This window comes from Hipposideros armiger, unplaced genomic scaffold (genome assembly GCF_001890085.2).
Source record: "Hipposideros armiger isolate ML-2016 unplaced genomic scaffold, ASM189008v1 scaffold_202, whole genome shotgun sequence".
Taxonomy (NCBI): Eukaryota; Metazoa; Chordata; class Mammalia; order Chiroptera; family Hipposideridae; genus Hipposideros; species Hipposideros armiger.
Genome location: NW_017731552.1, coordinates 662,021 through 678,839, shown reverse-complemented (window position 1 = coordinate 678,839; position 16,819 = coordinate 662,021). Strand labels below are relative to the sequence as shown.

Genomic DNA, 16,819 nt, shown 5'->3' with positions numbered 1-16,819 from the left:
CTTGGGTCCCCAGGCCTTCCTGCTCCCAAATCCTGCCACCATGACCAAGTCACGTGTCACCACGCATAACAAGACAGGTTGAGGCCCTGCTGGAGATTTCCCTGCTGCTGCCAACTGAGGGGAGGGGAGGATTACTGACAGGGGGAGTAGCTGTGGGGCCCTGCACAGCCCTTTGCCTCCTGTTCCACCAGGCTTCACCAGAGGGTGTGGGATCCACCTGAGGGGTCCCAAATACCTGACCCTGTGGAAAAATTTTGGGGACTGACTTCTGGCTTTGATTGAAGAAAGGAACCCCAACATCTTGTCACAGTTGTTTCCTCTCGCACATGCGTCATGCATACATTTTGTGGCTTTTATCTTGGATGGAGATGTGGAGTTCTGTTGAAGGTTTTAGGGAAGTTTGGGTTTGGCCATGTTCTGCAGGCAGCATCCCCTCATGTGGAACTATGACAGACCTTCGTGTGTCCCCATCGTGTCCCCATCTGGGGAGCCATCTTAGCTGGAGGTACTTTGGGTGCTTTTGGCAAGAGATGGTATTTACAGCCAGTGACCAGGTAAGGGAACCAAGGGGGCAGGCATAGATGGAGAAGAGAAGAGACGTGGGAAGTGGGGTCCCAGCAGCCATGGGAGCAAGTTGTTCAGCTGCTCTGTGCCTCAGTTTCCTCATTTGCAAAGCAGGATCACATATATGCTTTATTCTGGTTCACGTGAGGATTAGGTGAGTCAATGCCCATGACATGCTCAGAATAGACCCCAGCACGTGGCAGATTCTCAGGAAATGGGGAGCAAAGGCACACAGCTTGGGCTGGGCTGCCTGGGATAGGGCTGTGTGCCCAAACTTGGTGGGGCAGCTGGGAGGCTGTGCAGGGCAGCAGTCAGCCTAGAGTCTGGGCAGGCTGCCTCCAAGGCCCTTTGGCCTGCTGGCCTAGTGTGAGACCACCTGGCCTTAGTCCCGACTGTGTGACCGGGCCATGTCTCTGAGATCCTGGCCTGTATCAGTCAGCACAGTTTAGGACCTGCTGTGTGAGAAACATCCCCACACCTCAGTGGTCTATCCCAGAGGCTCATTTCTTGCTTGTGCCAAATGTCCCTAGCGGGTCAGCAGGAGAGTGCTCATCAGAATCACCCAGAGACCCAGGTGACAGGGCTTCTGTCACGTCGAATATGCCGTCATCTGGCAGAAGTGCACATGCAAATCCCAGCCCACAGCCATGGTTCCTATGTCATGATCAGAAGAGCCCCGGCTTGGATGATCAATTCTGAGGATACCCGACAACTGTTGACATTTGGTGGTGGCCAGTCTCATGCTCTAATAATACTGCAAAGCGTCACCTGCAGGGCCGTCTCTATTGGCTGAATCCCTGGAGGCAGAACTGCTGAGGTAAAGGCTCCGTGCCTGTAATTTAGAAAGGTGCTACCTGTACTGAAACGTACCTGGGATGTGTTTTAAATCCAGCGTGATGAGGCCCACTGAATCAGGAGATGATTGCCATTGAGAAGAGAGTTTGTTACAGGTCCCAAGAGGAGGGGCCACGCGGGGCACATGGGTCACACCAGGACACGGGGCGAGGGGAAAGCATGGGCCTTTATTGGGGTTTTGTTAGGACGGAATGGACAAAGCGGGGTAGTACAGAGTAAGCTTACAGTTGGCTAGTTTGAAAAATTTCAGTGGGCTCTGCACGATAGGGGTGGTGAGTACCTGGCCCTGGGGTGATCAGGGCAGGTAGCTGTGGGCTTGTGTGAGGTAGACAGAAGTTGGGGGTGCAGGTTGTGAATTGCTTGGTTTGCACATCAAGGGTGCACTCACAGTTGTATGTGATCTCTCAGTTGGCCAACACTGGGAGGGACAGTCCCCCATGTCTGCAAGGCCCCGAGGTGTCAGAGCATCATAAAATACAGAAAGGAAAAACAACGTGATTAACCCAGGACCAGATGGACCACCCTGGGTTCCCTCTGGCAGTGGGTGGGAACACCTACATCTGGTCCCTTTTGCCGATCTTTGTCAATCTTATGGGTGCAAAGTGACATCTTAGCATAGCTGCAATTTGGATTAATCTTGTGAATAGGAGTGAAAGCTCTTCATATAGCTTTTCCTTTTAACATTTTATCTTTGTTTTATTAAAAATATGTTCCAGGGCCGGCCGAGTGGCTCAGTTGGTTAAGAGCTCGCTCAAGAGTTTGAGCTCTGAGCAACAACGGTTCGAGTCCAGCCCAAGCTGAGCAGCCGCTGAGCTGCCAACAGGTAGCAGGATGGCTCAGCTAAAAAATAAATAAATAAATAAAATGTTCCAGCAAAGGGAGCAGAGACAAGCAGATACAGTGATTTGGCCCATCCAGATCACTCAGGGATGGTGGCAGGACTGGGGGGAGGACTCTTACTTGCCCTCTTACCCCAACAGTATCCTGTATTTTGTCAGAGCTAGAAAATGAAGCGGCCCCACTAGGGAGTCAGGGCCATTGCAGAGGCTGTCTCTTTGTTGCCTTTGCTCAGGTGGGTCCTGTTCCCATCAGTCTTGGTTCCATACTCACAGACACTTCTTTTCTCGCTCACCCCGTTCCTACGTTTAATCACACACACCTCAGAACCCTTACTTCATTTTCTAGGAACCATATAATCGTGTCTTTTCCATGTTCAATTTCTTTTTGATTTGTATACACTCTATATATTATGGAAGTTTTTTCTTTGAATCTATGACACAAGTGTAAGTAGCTCTTCCCCCATCTTCTGTTACGATGCCAGGCAGGTATTTTTGTTTTTACGTGGTCAGATTTATCAATCTCTCCTCTTGTGGTTTCCCAGTTTGGTGGCATAGACAGAAAAGTCTTTCCTGCTCTGAGGTTGTAATTAAATTCTTCTAGTACTTCTATAATTGCACTTTTTTTTTTTACATTTAGATTCTTACTATATTTGGACTTTATCCTGGCATAAGGCGTATGAGGGTTGAGTTGCTCCAAGCTTTTCCAGGTGGCTCAGAGTCGTCTCAGCCCCCATGTTCTGGATAATTTCTTTTCCTCACCCATTTGAGGTGCCACCTTGGTTATATACCAGATTCCTGTATGTGGTCTATTTCTGGACTTTCTATTTTGTCCCATTTATTTGCCTGTGTCTCATGCAGCAGGCATGTCTTAAACTACAGGTAATAACATGCTTACCGTGGAAAAGCAACAGCTAGACCCACAGTCAGTAGAAAGTGAACGTTTCTGTCTCTCCCTCTCCATTTCTACGGAGGTAATGACCATCATTCCAGATGTTTTTTCTGTGCCCATATATACTGGTCTTCATATACTCATGTTATTATTTTTTTTAACCTTTTGAAAACTTTCAAGTCTGCAGAAAAGCTTGCAAGAATATGAAGGGAAACAGCTGTATGCCCTTCACTGAGAGTCCCTAGCTGTTAATGTTTTGCTTCATTGTGTTAGGTATGTGAGGGTGTGTGTGAGTGTGAGAATGTGTGTGTGAGTGTGAGAATGTGTGTGTGAGTATGAGTGTGTGTGTGTGAGGGTGAGGGTGAGTGTGTGAGCATGTGAGTGTGTATGAGTATGTGAGAGTGAGTGTGTGTGTGAGAGTGTGTGAGGGTGTGTGTGTGAGTGTGTGTGAGAGTGTTATTTGGCTGGGACGCTGGGGAGTCAGTTGCAGACATGATGCCCCTTTGTCCCTAATACAGAAGTACAGTCGATTCTTATTATTCGCAGCAGTTCTATTCTGTAAAGTTGCGGGGAACACTGAGTGCCTGCTCCTGGGAAAATGCAGGGTTAGGTTCCTGCCAGCCTCTGGAGACAGCATTTTAGCCAACTGATCAATAAGTAACCTTGTGTGGTGTGTGTTTCTGTTGAAAAACACCATATTTAACATACATTGTTGCCTCATTAGCACTGCGCTCCCAGTGTGCAGCCCTGTAACTCACGCCTGAACCAAGCTTCTCTGACACAGGCATCCTCTCCTCTCTGAAAGGCACATCTCAGCCTTAGATGGCTCAGAATCCTAGATGGCATTTCAGCTCTACGCGTGGGAGACATTTTAAGCAGCAAAATCACCCAAAAAACACAAAAATGCAAAAAGAAGTGGCACTTGCTAGACCATGAGAAGGACACATATCTACAGTACAAGAGCTGAAATGAGGAGGCAGGCATGGCCTGGTTCGACCCTGGCTGGGCACATGTGTCTGCGAATGACTGTGAAAGCCCCATGAGGATTGACGTGGGATTACAAATTTTAGCCAGTAGGTGAATTTGCAACTACGGATAATGAGCATGGACTGCATACCCTATACACAAAGATACTCTCTCAGCTCAGCACAAGCGTCAAGTTTAGGAAATTTAACATGGGTACGGTCCACAATCAGTATTCATAGTTTCATCAATGGACCCGGAATTGTTCTGTGCTGGAACTGTTCCCTGTCTAGGATTCAGCCCAGGATCACACAGCACTTGGAGACCTGGGCACAACAGGGTCACTTGAGGGCCAGAGACTGGACAAGCTTCCTTCCTGGGCTGATGAGTGTTCTGTGGACCTTGACCCCGCTGCTGGAATCCTTCCACCTGTGGACCTGTTGAGAATGAGCCACTCTCCTCCCTACCTCATCCCTCCTCCACCCCCACACAGCCCTGGTCCTCTGCCTGCACCTCCAGGAAGCCTGCCTGATTCCCTCCACCAAAGCCTCCCCACTTAGCCCTTCCTGCAGCATCATGGGACCACACGTAGTGGCTTTGCCCAGCATCTCAGGGCCCGGACTTTGGTGGCAAGGCCTGTGCTGGGCACAGACAGGTATGCGGCTGTCTTTGTGGCATGAGAGGTGAAGGTTCTGCAACCTTCTTTCTCTTTCTTGACCGCTTGGGCTGTCCAGTGGCTTAGGGCCTGTGGAGTTCTGGATTAATTTTCTCACCCCCCTCCACCCCCGGCCTCCCTCCCCCACGTCCTCTGCAGGGCTTCCTGTTTACCACTCTGGAAACATATTCGCTGGGTTGGGGAGATCAAGGGAGGTGGGGAGCAGAGGAGCAAAAAAGAATGGGGGCAGATTTCTGTGTGGAGGTGGATAGACAGGGTGGGCTGCTGTCAGGGCTCCCAACCGCCTGCTGCTCCATTCTCGGCCCTGTCAGCTGCACCCTTCCCTCCAGTTACACCAAGCCCTTTCTTTGCTGTTACTGGAAAGCGACCCGCCCTGTCACGACAGGGCCCTTGCTTGTGCACAGCCCGGCTTCCCCCCACATAGAATTCAGTGCTCTCTTGTGATTTTTCTTTTCCCTCCTTTGGAAAGATGTCACGTGCTCATGACAAAATGCAGGCCTAGCCTTCTCCCAGGCACCTTTGTTGCCAGCTTCTGTCCCCTTGTGAGGCACTCAGCCATGCACAAGCACCCTGGTCACACACCTCTTCTCATCATGTTTGTAAAATATACCGTATTCTGCATGTTGACTTTTTTTGTAAACACTTTTTTGGATAACAGCTTTATTGAGATATAATTCACACACCACACGTTTTACCTAAAGTGTACAATTCATTGGTGTTTACTATATTCCGTGTTGTGCATCTATCACCACAGTCAATTTTATTTTATTTTTTAAATTTTCTTTTTTTGGTTGAGCCATCCTGCCACCTGTTGGCAGCTCAGTGGCAGCTCAGTTTGGGCCAGGCATCGAACCGCTGTTGCTCAGATCTCGCACTCTTGGGCGAGCTCTTAACCAACTGAGCCACTCGGCTGGCCTCCACAGTCAATTTTAAAATATTCTTATCCACCCAAAAGAAAGTCCCATCCCCGTTAGTGTCACTCCCCTCCCCTCCCCCAGCCCCTGGCACCCACCCTACACTCTCTGTCTTCATGAATCTGACTCCCCTCAGGACCGCCTGTGAGTGGAATCACACAGTATTTGTCCTTTTGTGTCTGGCTTATTTCATTAAGCACCCCCAAAATAAGCCCCGTGCCCATCAACAGTCATAATAGTTACCACCCCCTCCCCAGCCCCTGGAAATCACTAACCCACTTCCTGTCTCTGTGGATGTGCGTGTTTGACATTTCACATAAGTGGACTCACACACTATGTGACCTGTGTGTCTGGCTTCTCTCACTGAGCGTCGTGTTTCGAGGTCCGTGTTGTGGCGAGTGTCAGTGCCTCCCCCCTTTTCGTGGGCGAGTAATACTCCAGTGTGTGAATGGACCACACTGTGTATGTCCATCATCTGTTGATGGACATTTGGGTTGTTCCCACCTTTGGGCTGTTGTGAATATGCTGCTGTGAACATACGAGTACAGCTTTTTGTGTGAATTAATGTTTTCACTTCTCTTGGGTAGATACCTAGGAACAGAACTGCTGGGCCAGATGGAAACTCTGTGTTTAACCTTCTGAGGACCCGCCAGCTTTTTCCGCAGTGGCTGCACTGTTGCACATCCCCACCAGCCAGGCACAAGGGCTCCGATTTCTCCGTGTCCTCACTAATGCTGTTACCGTCCATCTTTTTCATTCTAGCCGTCCTGTCAGTGGGAGGTGGTAACTCACTGTGGTCTTGATGATCAGAGGTGTGGAGCACCTTTCCATGGGCTTATTGGCCATGTGTGGGTCCCCTGGAGAAATGTCTGTTCAGGACCTTTGCTTTGTTCTCAACTGGGACTATTTTTCTTTTTATTATTGAATTGTAACATTCTTTATATATTCTAGGTACAAGACCCTTACCAGATATGTGATTCACAGATATTTTCTCCCATTCTGTGGGTTGTCTCTTTACTTTCTTGATGATGTCCTTTGACACACAAGCGTTTTTAATTTCTATGGTGTCCAGCTTATCTTATTTTTTTTCTCCGGTTGCTTGTGCTTTAGTTGTCATATCTAAGAAACCACTGCCTGACCCAAGGTCATAAAGATTTACCCCTGTTTTCTTCTGAGAGTTTTATAGTTTTAGCTCTTACATTCATTTAGAAATTTATGATGTGTTTTTTTTAAGCGAGGTAACCTTGGTTAATAACATATAAGTTTCAGGTGTACAGCATTACATCATTGAATATTTATATACACTACAGTGTGCTCACCACCAAAAGTCTAGTTTCCATGTGATGTGCTTTGAGTCAATGTTGTGTGTGGCGTGAGGTGGGGTCCAGCTCCGTTCCCTGTGTGGAGGAGACTCAGGTGTCCCAGCACCTCTTGTGGACACTAGTTTGTACCCTGCTAAGTTATGGTGTCTTTGTCGAAATCAGGCGACTAAATGTGCAGGCTTAGCTCTGGAATCTCAGTGGATCTATTCTGACTGTTGTGTCGACCTCTACCTGTCTTTATTCCAGTACCTACCATGCTATCTTAGTTACAGTAGCTTTGTAATCAATTTTGAAATGGGGAAATGTGAACTTCTAACTCTGTTGTGCATTTTGCCTTTTAATATATTAGGTCTGGCTTGGTTCTTGGTCTCTATCAATGTAAATTGGAGCCACTACATCCTTTTAAACAGCTGTATAATCTTCCATTGTGTGCATTCTAGCCATTCATTTAGTTTGCTCATCAGCTCTTTATTGAGCACCTACTGTGTGCCAGGCCTGGAGGGGAGAGTATAGGTGGTGGAGCCTGGAAGGAGCACAGGTGAGGCTGGGTGGAGGTCAGTCAGCACCAGGTGGCCCAGGCCTTCACCCCTGAGGAAACAAATGAAGAGAGCAGATGGAGTGGTATCTAGATGGATGATGCCATGTTGAAACCCCAGGTATATCAGTTAGTGATTGCTGCAAAACAGATTACCCCCAAAGGTAGTGACTTTAAGCAATAATAAGCACTTGTTATTTCACAGTTTCTGTGGGTCAGAAATCCAAGGGTACCTGAGCTGTGTGGTTCTGGGTCTGGGTGTCTCATGAGGTTGCAGTCAAGCTTTCGGCCTGGGCTGCTTCATCCGAAGGCTTGACTGGGGCTGGAGGAGCTGCTCCTGAGCTGGCTTCCCATGTGGCTGTTGGCAGCAGCCTCAGTTCCACAGGTCACTGAGTGTCCTCCCGGTATGATGGCTGCTTTCCCACGGTGAGCAATCCAAAAGCAAGGTGAACATGGCGGTGTTTTTTATGACCCTGCATCACAAGTCACATTCTGTCACTTCAGCCCACCAGCTATTGTGGAAAGATATGGATACCGGGGGTCATTCTGGAGGCTAGCTGCCACATCAGGTAGCTTGTTTGGCTCCAGAGCCTCTCTCTTCTCACCTGTAAAATGGGGTGGTTGTACCCTCGCCTCATGGGATGGATTGCGGTGTTAGTTGAGCAGTCAGCACATGCCTGGCACAGAGGGACCCTTGATGTACAGGAGTTCTTATAATACCCCCAGAGCCCAGGCAGGTGCTCAGGGCCTGGTTCTCGCCTGGCTCAGTTGCAAACTTGCTGTGGGACTTTGGGCAAATACTCCCCCTCCCCACCCCGGACTCCATGTAAAACAGAGCCAGCTTCCCCCACTAGGATTCTGGAGGCCTAGACCCGCTGCCGCTGGGAAATTGTGTCCGGGACTGGAATGTTGAGAGAATGCACTGCCCCAGGCTCCCACCATTGGCCTGACCTGTGGGCATCCATCCCCTGAGCTGCAAGAGCCAAGCCCAGGGGGCTCCAGTTGAGTGGCCCTAGCAGCTCTCTGTTTAGATCCAGGTGCAGTGTCTGTGGCCCAGCCCGGCTGCTGAAAAGTAAAAATATGTCGGGGAGGAAAACTGGGCCAAGAAACCTCACACGTGGGTCCTGAGACAGCGTGTGACCCTCTCCAGGTGCCTCCAGGGGGAGCCCTCTTCTAATGTGCCCTGTACAGATGTCCTGGGATCTGGCTCCAGTCTGCTGGCCCTTCCCTCCTGGAGGTCTGTGGTCACATGTCCGGCAATGGAACCTGGTGTCCCCTTGGGGAGCCCCTGTCCTCCACACCCAGGCAGAGTACTATTGGCTTCTGAGATGGGGGCACCCAAGCCTGGCCGTCAGAGATGCATATGCCTCGACACGTGACCTGTGGAGCCCTGTCCTGGGACTTGTGAGAGACAGTCAGGCACCTGACTATGGTGTCAGCAGGGAGGATACAGTGCTGAGAGGTGGGGAGACAGGGCCCCCGGTTCCAGCCAGGCTTAAAGCCCATCACCTCTTGGGTTATGTTGGGGGTTGTTGAGCTTTTCCATGAAGGGTCCGCAGGTCCCTATTGTACCAGCTCAATTCTCCCCTTGTAGAGATTCGTACACAAGTGGTGTGGCTGTGTACCAATAAAACTTTATAAAAGTAGGTCATGGTCAGGTTTAATTCTCAGGGCAGTTTGCTGGCCTGAGTTATGTTACCACATATCTTCCTCACACACCTTTTTCTTCAAACAACACATCTGTTCAACAACATATCCTAATACCATTTCTCAGAGCCTCAGTTTCTCCTTCTGAGAAGAGAGGAGATGGGCATTGCTTGGGACTGGCCAGGCAGGAAGCACTGCTGTGGCCTTGCTGGGCGTTCAGCTCTTGGTTGGACATTCGGTTCAAGGGAGCATGCGTGGATGAGCTCATGAGCTCTATTCCCACCACTCTGGTGGTGCTCGTCTATAGCCTCCTCCATGCAGCCCTCCAGGTTTCTCATTCAGTGGATGCTCGTTGAGGCCTGCTCTGTGTCCCAAATTAGGCTGGTGTGAGATCACCAAGAAGGACGAGGAGAGCTGGCCTGCCCCATGGAGCTCTCAGGGGAACAGGGAGACCACTGAAGGCAGGATGGCAGTGTGGCGTGTCAGAGGGAGATGCCCAGGTGGCCAGGAGAGGGTTGAGCCCGGAACACCTAGGCCCCAGGACGGGCACAGGGATGCATTCATCAAGCAGAGGGGAGGTGGGGAGGAGGGGGTGCAGGCAGCAGCAGTGCCCAGGGCTTAGGGGTGTGAGGGAACCTGGATGGTGGAGGACCTGAGGGAAGACCAGGGACTGGAGTGTAGGAGGGGGCACCAGGGTGGGGGCAGGTGGGAGCCCCTGGGGGCAATCAGGCAGGTCAGTGACTGCTGGGGGTGCCAGGGCAGGGACCTGGATGGCAAGCCTGGGGCCCTGGTATGAACTGGACACAAGCTCCCCCTGCCTCAGTACCTGAATCCGTGAAAGAGTCGCAGTCCTCCTGGCCGTGATGGTGTGGGTGACACTGGTCAGAGCGTCCACTGCATGGCAGGGGCTCTGCAGAAGGTCGCCCAGGCTCAGAGATAGTGCACAGCCAGGTGAGTCTGTGCAGGGCAGAGCAAAAGTCAGTCAACAAACATGGTTGGGTCGGCGCTCTGTGCCAGGCCGGTGCTGGGCCCAGCAGGGACTCTGTCCTTGAGCCCAGTTGAGACGGGGACAGCTGATCAGGCTGCAGGACACGGGGCCAGGTGCCTGGGAATTCATTGGGGAGCAGCAGCTACACCTGGGGGTTCAGACTGGGCCATGGAAGTGCTACAGGAGGAAGCATCTTGTTGCTAGTGAGGATGGGCCAGCTTGGGGTTCACACGGGGGCTCCGGACCCCTGCAGCTCCACAGCCTTGAACTTGCCCAGACCTCTGAGCCTCAGTCTCTCCAGCCATAAAGTGGGTCCAAAGACAATTACCTCCTGGGAGTATTGGGAAGGTTGGCGATGTGGCTTGTAGGGCGCCAGCCTGTGTGGAGGAATGGTTGTGTTGTGGCTTTTTATTACAGGGAACTTCAAACAAAAGACAAAAGAAGACAGGATAGTACAATTGAATATATTTTTGTCATAACATATTTTAAATACCCAGAGAATAATATAACGAACACCCACACACTGCCTATCCCTCTACATCTTTATATTACTGCATTTGCTCCAGGGTCTCCCCTCGGCACTGCTGACATTGGGCCCAGTCACTGGGCACTGTGGGGTGTTGAGCAGCATCTCAGGCCCCACCCACTCTGTGCCAGGAGCACCCCCAGTCGTGGCCACCACAGATGTCCCCAGACATTGCCCAGTGTCCCTTGGGGGCAGGATCACCCCAGATGAGAACCACCTACAGATCACTCCTTTCCAACCTGGATGCCTGTCCTGGCCTCCGCCAGGTCTCCTCTGACCCTCACAGAAAATGTTTGCCCACCCCTGACTTAAGGAATACACAAAAAAAGATTTGTCTAACCTACATAGCAATATATTGGTGTCTTCTAGATTATTCTGTGCTTTTCTGGGTGCTTAAAATAAATTTTTTTTTTTTGGAGAAAGTTGGCTGATGCTTTATACTTTATTGTTTTGGGGGGGAGGTGCTCAGGAGCTCTTGGTGGGGCGAGCCCTCTTCCTCTTCAGCATCACGGGCTTCTGGCTGCGCAGGATGGCGCTGGCTCTGCGGATGGCAGCCATGCGCAAGTCCGGGCGGTACTTGTTCTTGTGGATCATGTGCCGGATGCTGCTGAGGGTGGCTCGGCCGTTCTTGTTGATGGTGGTCCGCACGTAGGACGTGGCTGGCTTTTGCTGGCCGGATCTCCGCTTCATGACGACCACCACACCTTTGCCGTCGGCCGCTGGCTCCACGCCCACCGTCTTGCGGTGAATCCCACCGTCTTGCGGTGAATCTGCCCATTGTAGCGGAATGAGTTGCGGGCCTTCAGATTATTGGGCTCAGTGCTGTATGTCTGCTTGTTCCTTTTGATCAGGAAGCTGGAGCAGTTGCGCATGACCATCCATTGTAGATGCGCGGACATGACGACAGCTCCTCTCGTTGCGGTAGCAGTAGACGGAAAGAGGCCAAAATAATTTCTTATTAAACATTTGGACAAAGAACCAGTTCCCCTCCATACATTTTATCCTCAAAAGAGGACCCAGCACCCAGGAAAACCTCATTGAGTTTGGAATAAAGGAATGAATGAATGTGTAGTCAGGAAGGGTCTCTCTAGGAGGTGGCACATGAATGTCTGATATCCGAGTGATGGAGGACAGGAGCCAGCCATGCAGAGATGTAGGAATAGCTTGTTCCAGGCAGAGGGCACTGCAGGTGCAAAGGCCCTGCCTAGGAATGTGATGAGCCAGCGCATGTGAGGCCCACGCACAGCACCTGGCACCCTGGTGCTCCATAGTGCCCACTATTACCCACGTGATCACTACCATTCCTTGGGCAGAATCCACTCAAAAAATGTGTTTCTCCAAAGCTTGAAAACGCCTGGCATCAAAAATCAAAATTTGCCTGTAACCCAGAGGAAAATGATTGTATTGAGAAAATTTTCAACTGTATTGAATAGTTGAAGGAATTGGACAATGGAAACTCACTGCTTACCACTTGGAGCCTACAGTTGACATTTGGCCGTATTTACTTCATCCATCCCTCCTTCCTGCCCTTTCCCCTCTTTACCTCCATCCACCCCTCCTCCCCTTCCATCTAATATTTTAGATGCACTTCAGAGTTGCAGACATCAGCACTCTCCACCTGTAAGCACTTCAGTGTGTGTATCATTAACTAGAGTTTGGTATATTTCAACATGTTTTTTTACAATGTTAACTACTCTGATCAGATATTAACTCTAGAATTCTTAGCTTTTCCCATCCTACCACTGATAGTAAAAGTCTGAGATATTGCAGAATATGAAAGTTCTTTGTTTCTGCCATGGCCTAGTGTTGACCCTCAAATTAATACCTACTCAGTGTCACACCTGGTGTGAACCTGGTGCAGAAGGGTTAGCAGCTGCTGAGGCCTTAGCACGGGTGTCTTAATCAGAAGACATCTACATTTCTCAGATAAAAATTAACCCTAGCACGAAACCACGGAAAGGCAGCCTATAAAGAGCAGGCGGTGGGTGCAAAGAGCAGAAACCCCTGCATTCCTCCTCTTCTCGTATAGTTACAGTTTGAACTTGGGTAAGTCGCTGGCCACCTTGCGCCCCATTTAGTTCTAATGGTCACTTGGTTCTCTTGGATTCTCTAAAATTTTGTCTTGTTCTTTCCAGTCATCATTCCTTTTCTTTTTTCTTGCTTTACTTTTTTCTTGCTTTATTGCATTGGTGAGTGCGCCTTCCACCCCCCCCCCCCCCCCACACACACACACACACACAGTGGAAGCTCTCAGCTTCCCTCCTTGTCCTGTGGTGGGTATTAACAAGTTTGCCATGAGTTTTTGCTTTGTACTTGCTTTTAAGTAAAGGCAGTTCTGCCCCCTACAAACTCTGCTTTTTTTTCTCTCTAGTTTTTTAATAGTTTTTTGGACATAAAATTTATGTTGAATTTTACTGAATGCTTTTCTGGTTTGTGAGATGTGATCGTAGGGGTTTTTCACCTTTGAGGTTGGATAACTTCCTAAATTTCTCTGAACCTGTTTCCCTGCCTGTAAAACGCGATAGGGAAATGAGATCATTAAGTCAGGTGGTGTCTGGCTCAGGCACCCTGGGGCTCCCAGCTCAGCTCCTTGCTGTGCCCACTGAGGCCTCCCCTAGGCTCCTAGGCTGTCCTCAGGACTCAGCTCCTGTGGCCTGGAGGCCTGCACAGCATGAGGCCCAAAGGTTCAGGCAGATCATTCCAGCTAATCAGGGAGGTGGGCCTGTGGTTGGCCACTTCCTGGCTTTGCAGGGTTGCAGGCTCTATCCTGGACACCAGGTGGTTGACTCTCTGGACTGTGGCTCCACCCTGGGACACCTTCCCTGTATAGATCCAATAGGCTTCATGTTTCCCTGCCACCCCTGTACGGCGGTGACTCCCCTCTCTGTGCTGCTGGTCCACCTGTCATGGGAGAGGCACAACGTACAAGTGCCTCATGGTCCTGAGTGCCAGGAGGACTGAGAAAACTGGGGAGGGGACCTCAGAGGGACTGTTTTGGGCAAGATGGTTGGGGGATAGCCTCTCTCAGGGGGTGACATTTGAGCCGGGTCTTAGATGAAGCAAGGGAGCAAACCCTGCAAGGATCTTGGGAAGGGTGATTCAGTTGTGGGGGAGACAGCCAGTGCAAAAGTCCTGGGGCAGGACTGGGCCTGGCTTGTTGGAGGAACAGTGAGGAGGCCCATATGACTGGAACAGGGTGAGTGAGGTCGGGGGAGAGAGGGAGGAGGTGGAAGGGCAGCGGGGCAGGTGGGCAGGTGACACAGTTGCTGTAGGGTCTCTTGATGTAAATGGACATGATGTTTGCCCTGAAGGGTCACAGTGGGGTTGAGTGAGACCCTGTCACAGGACAGGGGTGTGCCTCCCACTTGGCCTCACCGGCCGAGGCTCCTGGTTCCCTCAGGCTCCTGTGCTTCCTTGTGGGCACTCATCGCTCTGCTCAAAACACCCTTCCATGGTTACTTCCTCCTCCTCCTCCCTAACCCTCGGGACTTGGCCTTTCGCACTCTGAGCTGAGGCAGCGATTTTCTCTTCCTTGAGAAGCCGTCCAGACTGTGCCCACCATGCTGGGTCAAGCCCCCAAGCCCTGTCAGGATCGCAGGTGAGAAGGCCCAGCTGTGCCCTGTCCCACCACCCAGGCCTCCACTTGGTGTCTTGGCACCCAGTGAGCGCTCACTGCCTTGGAGGGGCTGCTATCTCCCTGAGGGTGGGGACAGAATGTCAACTTCTGCCCACCCCTCATTTTTGCCTCACTGGCAGAGCCTCAGTCCCATCAACCCAGCTTGAGTTTTCTGTTTCCTTGCTAAAATAAAAACAATTTTTTCTTTGTTTTTTCTATCAGTCTACACCTTTTCTTCCCCATTCTTACTTTTGGCCTGATTGTTGAGTCCACACCGGCCTTGCCTTCAGCAATAGCCAGTCATGCACTGGAGTTGGGGTGGCTGGGGCCAGTTTAATCATCCATTTGCTCATTCATTCATCACCGGTTTCTTGAGTGTCTCCTATGGACCAGGTTTTATTCTAGGCCTTTGGGATACAGCAGACTAAGGATACAAAGCCTGTGCAAAGGCCCTGGGGCAGGACCATGCCTGGCGTATTGGGGGAACAGTGAGGAGGACCATGTGGCTGGAGCAGAGTGAGCGAGGGGGACAGACGGAAGAGGCGAGGGCAGGGAGGAGACAAGGACAGGTCGAGAGGGAGAACTTGGGGTTTTATCTTGAGCGAGGTGGGCGCCCTGGAGGGCCATGGGCAGAGCTGGACAGGACCTGACTCTGTGCTCACAGGCGCCCTCTGGTGGCCGCTGCAGGGAGGACAGACTTGGGGGTGCTAGGGCAGAGGGGACTGTGCTGGTCCAGGTGGGCGATGATGGCACTGAGAGGAGCAGGGAGCAGTGACAGATTCTGGACAGAGTAAAGGTAGATCCCAGTGCTTTTGCTGAAGGACATATGTTAAGGCCCCTTCCCTGGTTCCTGGGGAGCCCCCAGTCCTTTGGGAGTGTTCCCTGCCTTAGTTTCCACATCAAACAAATGTGAAGAAGCACGCAGCTCCTGCCGAGACTTGTATGTGTGCAGACGGGAGAGGACTGCATCTGTCCCTCCATTGATCAGTCAGTCAACAAATGTTCACAGGTGTCTGCTAAGGGCAGGGCCAGCCCCGTAGGCAGCACAGCTGTGCCTTGAGTGGGTCTTGGCCTGGAGATGAGGACTGAGTGGGGCCTGCTCTCCCAGCTCTGCATGTCAGGCTCTTTCCCTCCCCTAGGCTATTTTTAAAACTGAATTTCCTCGAAAACGGGGTGGCTCATTCAGAAGATAATTGGTCACATCTTGGGCTGGGAGAAGCACCACGTCTTGGCGACATGCTGGTGTCTTCTCTGTCTCTCCAAGCCTGGCCCTGTGGGTGCCTGCCACCCACTGCAGCCGCGTGACCTTGTACAACAGACTCATCCCTGAGCGGGCCGCCCTTCCTCTGAAGAGCCTGTAAGGTCCAAGGACCAAGGTTTTGGTGAGAGTGACAGGGTCGCTGCCCTCACAGGCATCACTCTGTGGTGGGGCAAATGATGAGGTTAAAAAACGGAATTTCAGAGAGTGGGTGGGGCTTGCAGAAAGCACAACTGGGGGATGTGGCCTGAGTCACAGAACAGGTTGGTGACTAGGGAGACCCCTCTGAGGAGAGCTGGGCTGAGACCTGAAGGCCACGGGGAGATCTGGGGGAGGTGTTCTGAGTAGAGGGAGCAGCATGGGCCAAGGCCCTGAGATATGCGTGTGTCCATTCACTATACTGCTTGCTGTGAACTCCTCCCGGGGGCCCCCAGCCTGCCCAGCCCTCACCTCCTCCCGTTTGCTCTGCTTCAGCCACATGCCCCATAGCAAAGCCTGCCTTTGCCACCCCCACCCTGTAACTCTGGGCCAGTGAATGGCCTTCCTGCTGGCCTCCTGAGGTGTCTGGTGTGGTCAGTGCAGTCGAGAGGCCAGAGGGTCATGGTTGTTGCCCTGGGTAGGGCAGCCTGGCCAGGACTTCCTATCAGATGCTGGTGTTGGACTGGCCTGGGCAGCAGGATGCCCCACACAGGCCCACAAGAATTCAGACACCTTAGGGGGGAGCAGGAGGACATAGGAGGGGTGGCTTGTGGAGGAGGCCAGGACCTTGGTGTTGGACCCGCTCGGGCAGAAGCCCTGGGATGAAGGGCCAGGAGCTGTAGAGGATGCGGGTGGACACCTCTGGGTGGGCTCTGGGCCCAGGGGCCTCAGGCAGGCTAAGAAGGGGGACTCTAGGGTCCCCCACACGAGGTCTAGAATATTCAGCCCTGGTCCACCGCCAGCTTCCTGCGTTCTCTCCTCTTCCTTCCCCCACATCCCAATCGCAAAACCATGAATTGTTCTGTTGTTGGGTGGCCAACAAAAATATTATGTCAGCTTTCCAGCACCTTTTGGCCCCCGCTTACCACCGCCTGGGCCTTGGGATGTGCCAAAGCCCAGGTTTGTCGCTGTGGCCAGGACGCCCAGGAGCGGGGAGCCCTTGCATGTCTGCTGGTAGGCACCCAGGGCCCAGTGTGACCCCCACATGGCTGGTGTGTCCTGGTCCGGCTGTTGTCAGCGGCCTTCTGG

General features: G+C 51.6%; 1 protein-coding gene and 1 pseudogene across 10 annotated transcripts in view; one reads left to right on the top strand and one right to left on the bottom strand.

The window, feature by feature from the left end:
• PIP5K1C (phosphatidylinositol-4-phosphate 5-kinase type 1 gamma) overlaps positions 1-16,819 on the top strand; it is a 54,665-nt gene that overhangs the window by 5,734 nt on the left and 32,112 nt on the right. Inside the window, exon 1 of one of the 10 annotated variants that reach the window (XM_019653427.1) lies at positions 12,559-12,764. The exons of the other annotated variants lie outside the window; for them this stretch is intronic. The gene's annotated coding sequence lies outside the window, so the exon portion shown is untranslated. Of the gene's footprint in view, positions 1-12,558; positions 12,765-16,819 lie in introns of those variants that run through there. 10 annotated transcript variants of the gene reach the window in all.
• Positions 11,122-11,824, bottom strand: LOC109388602 (60S ribosomal protein L28 pseudogene; annotated as a pseudogene).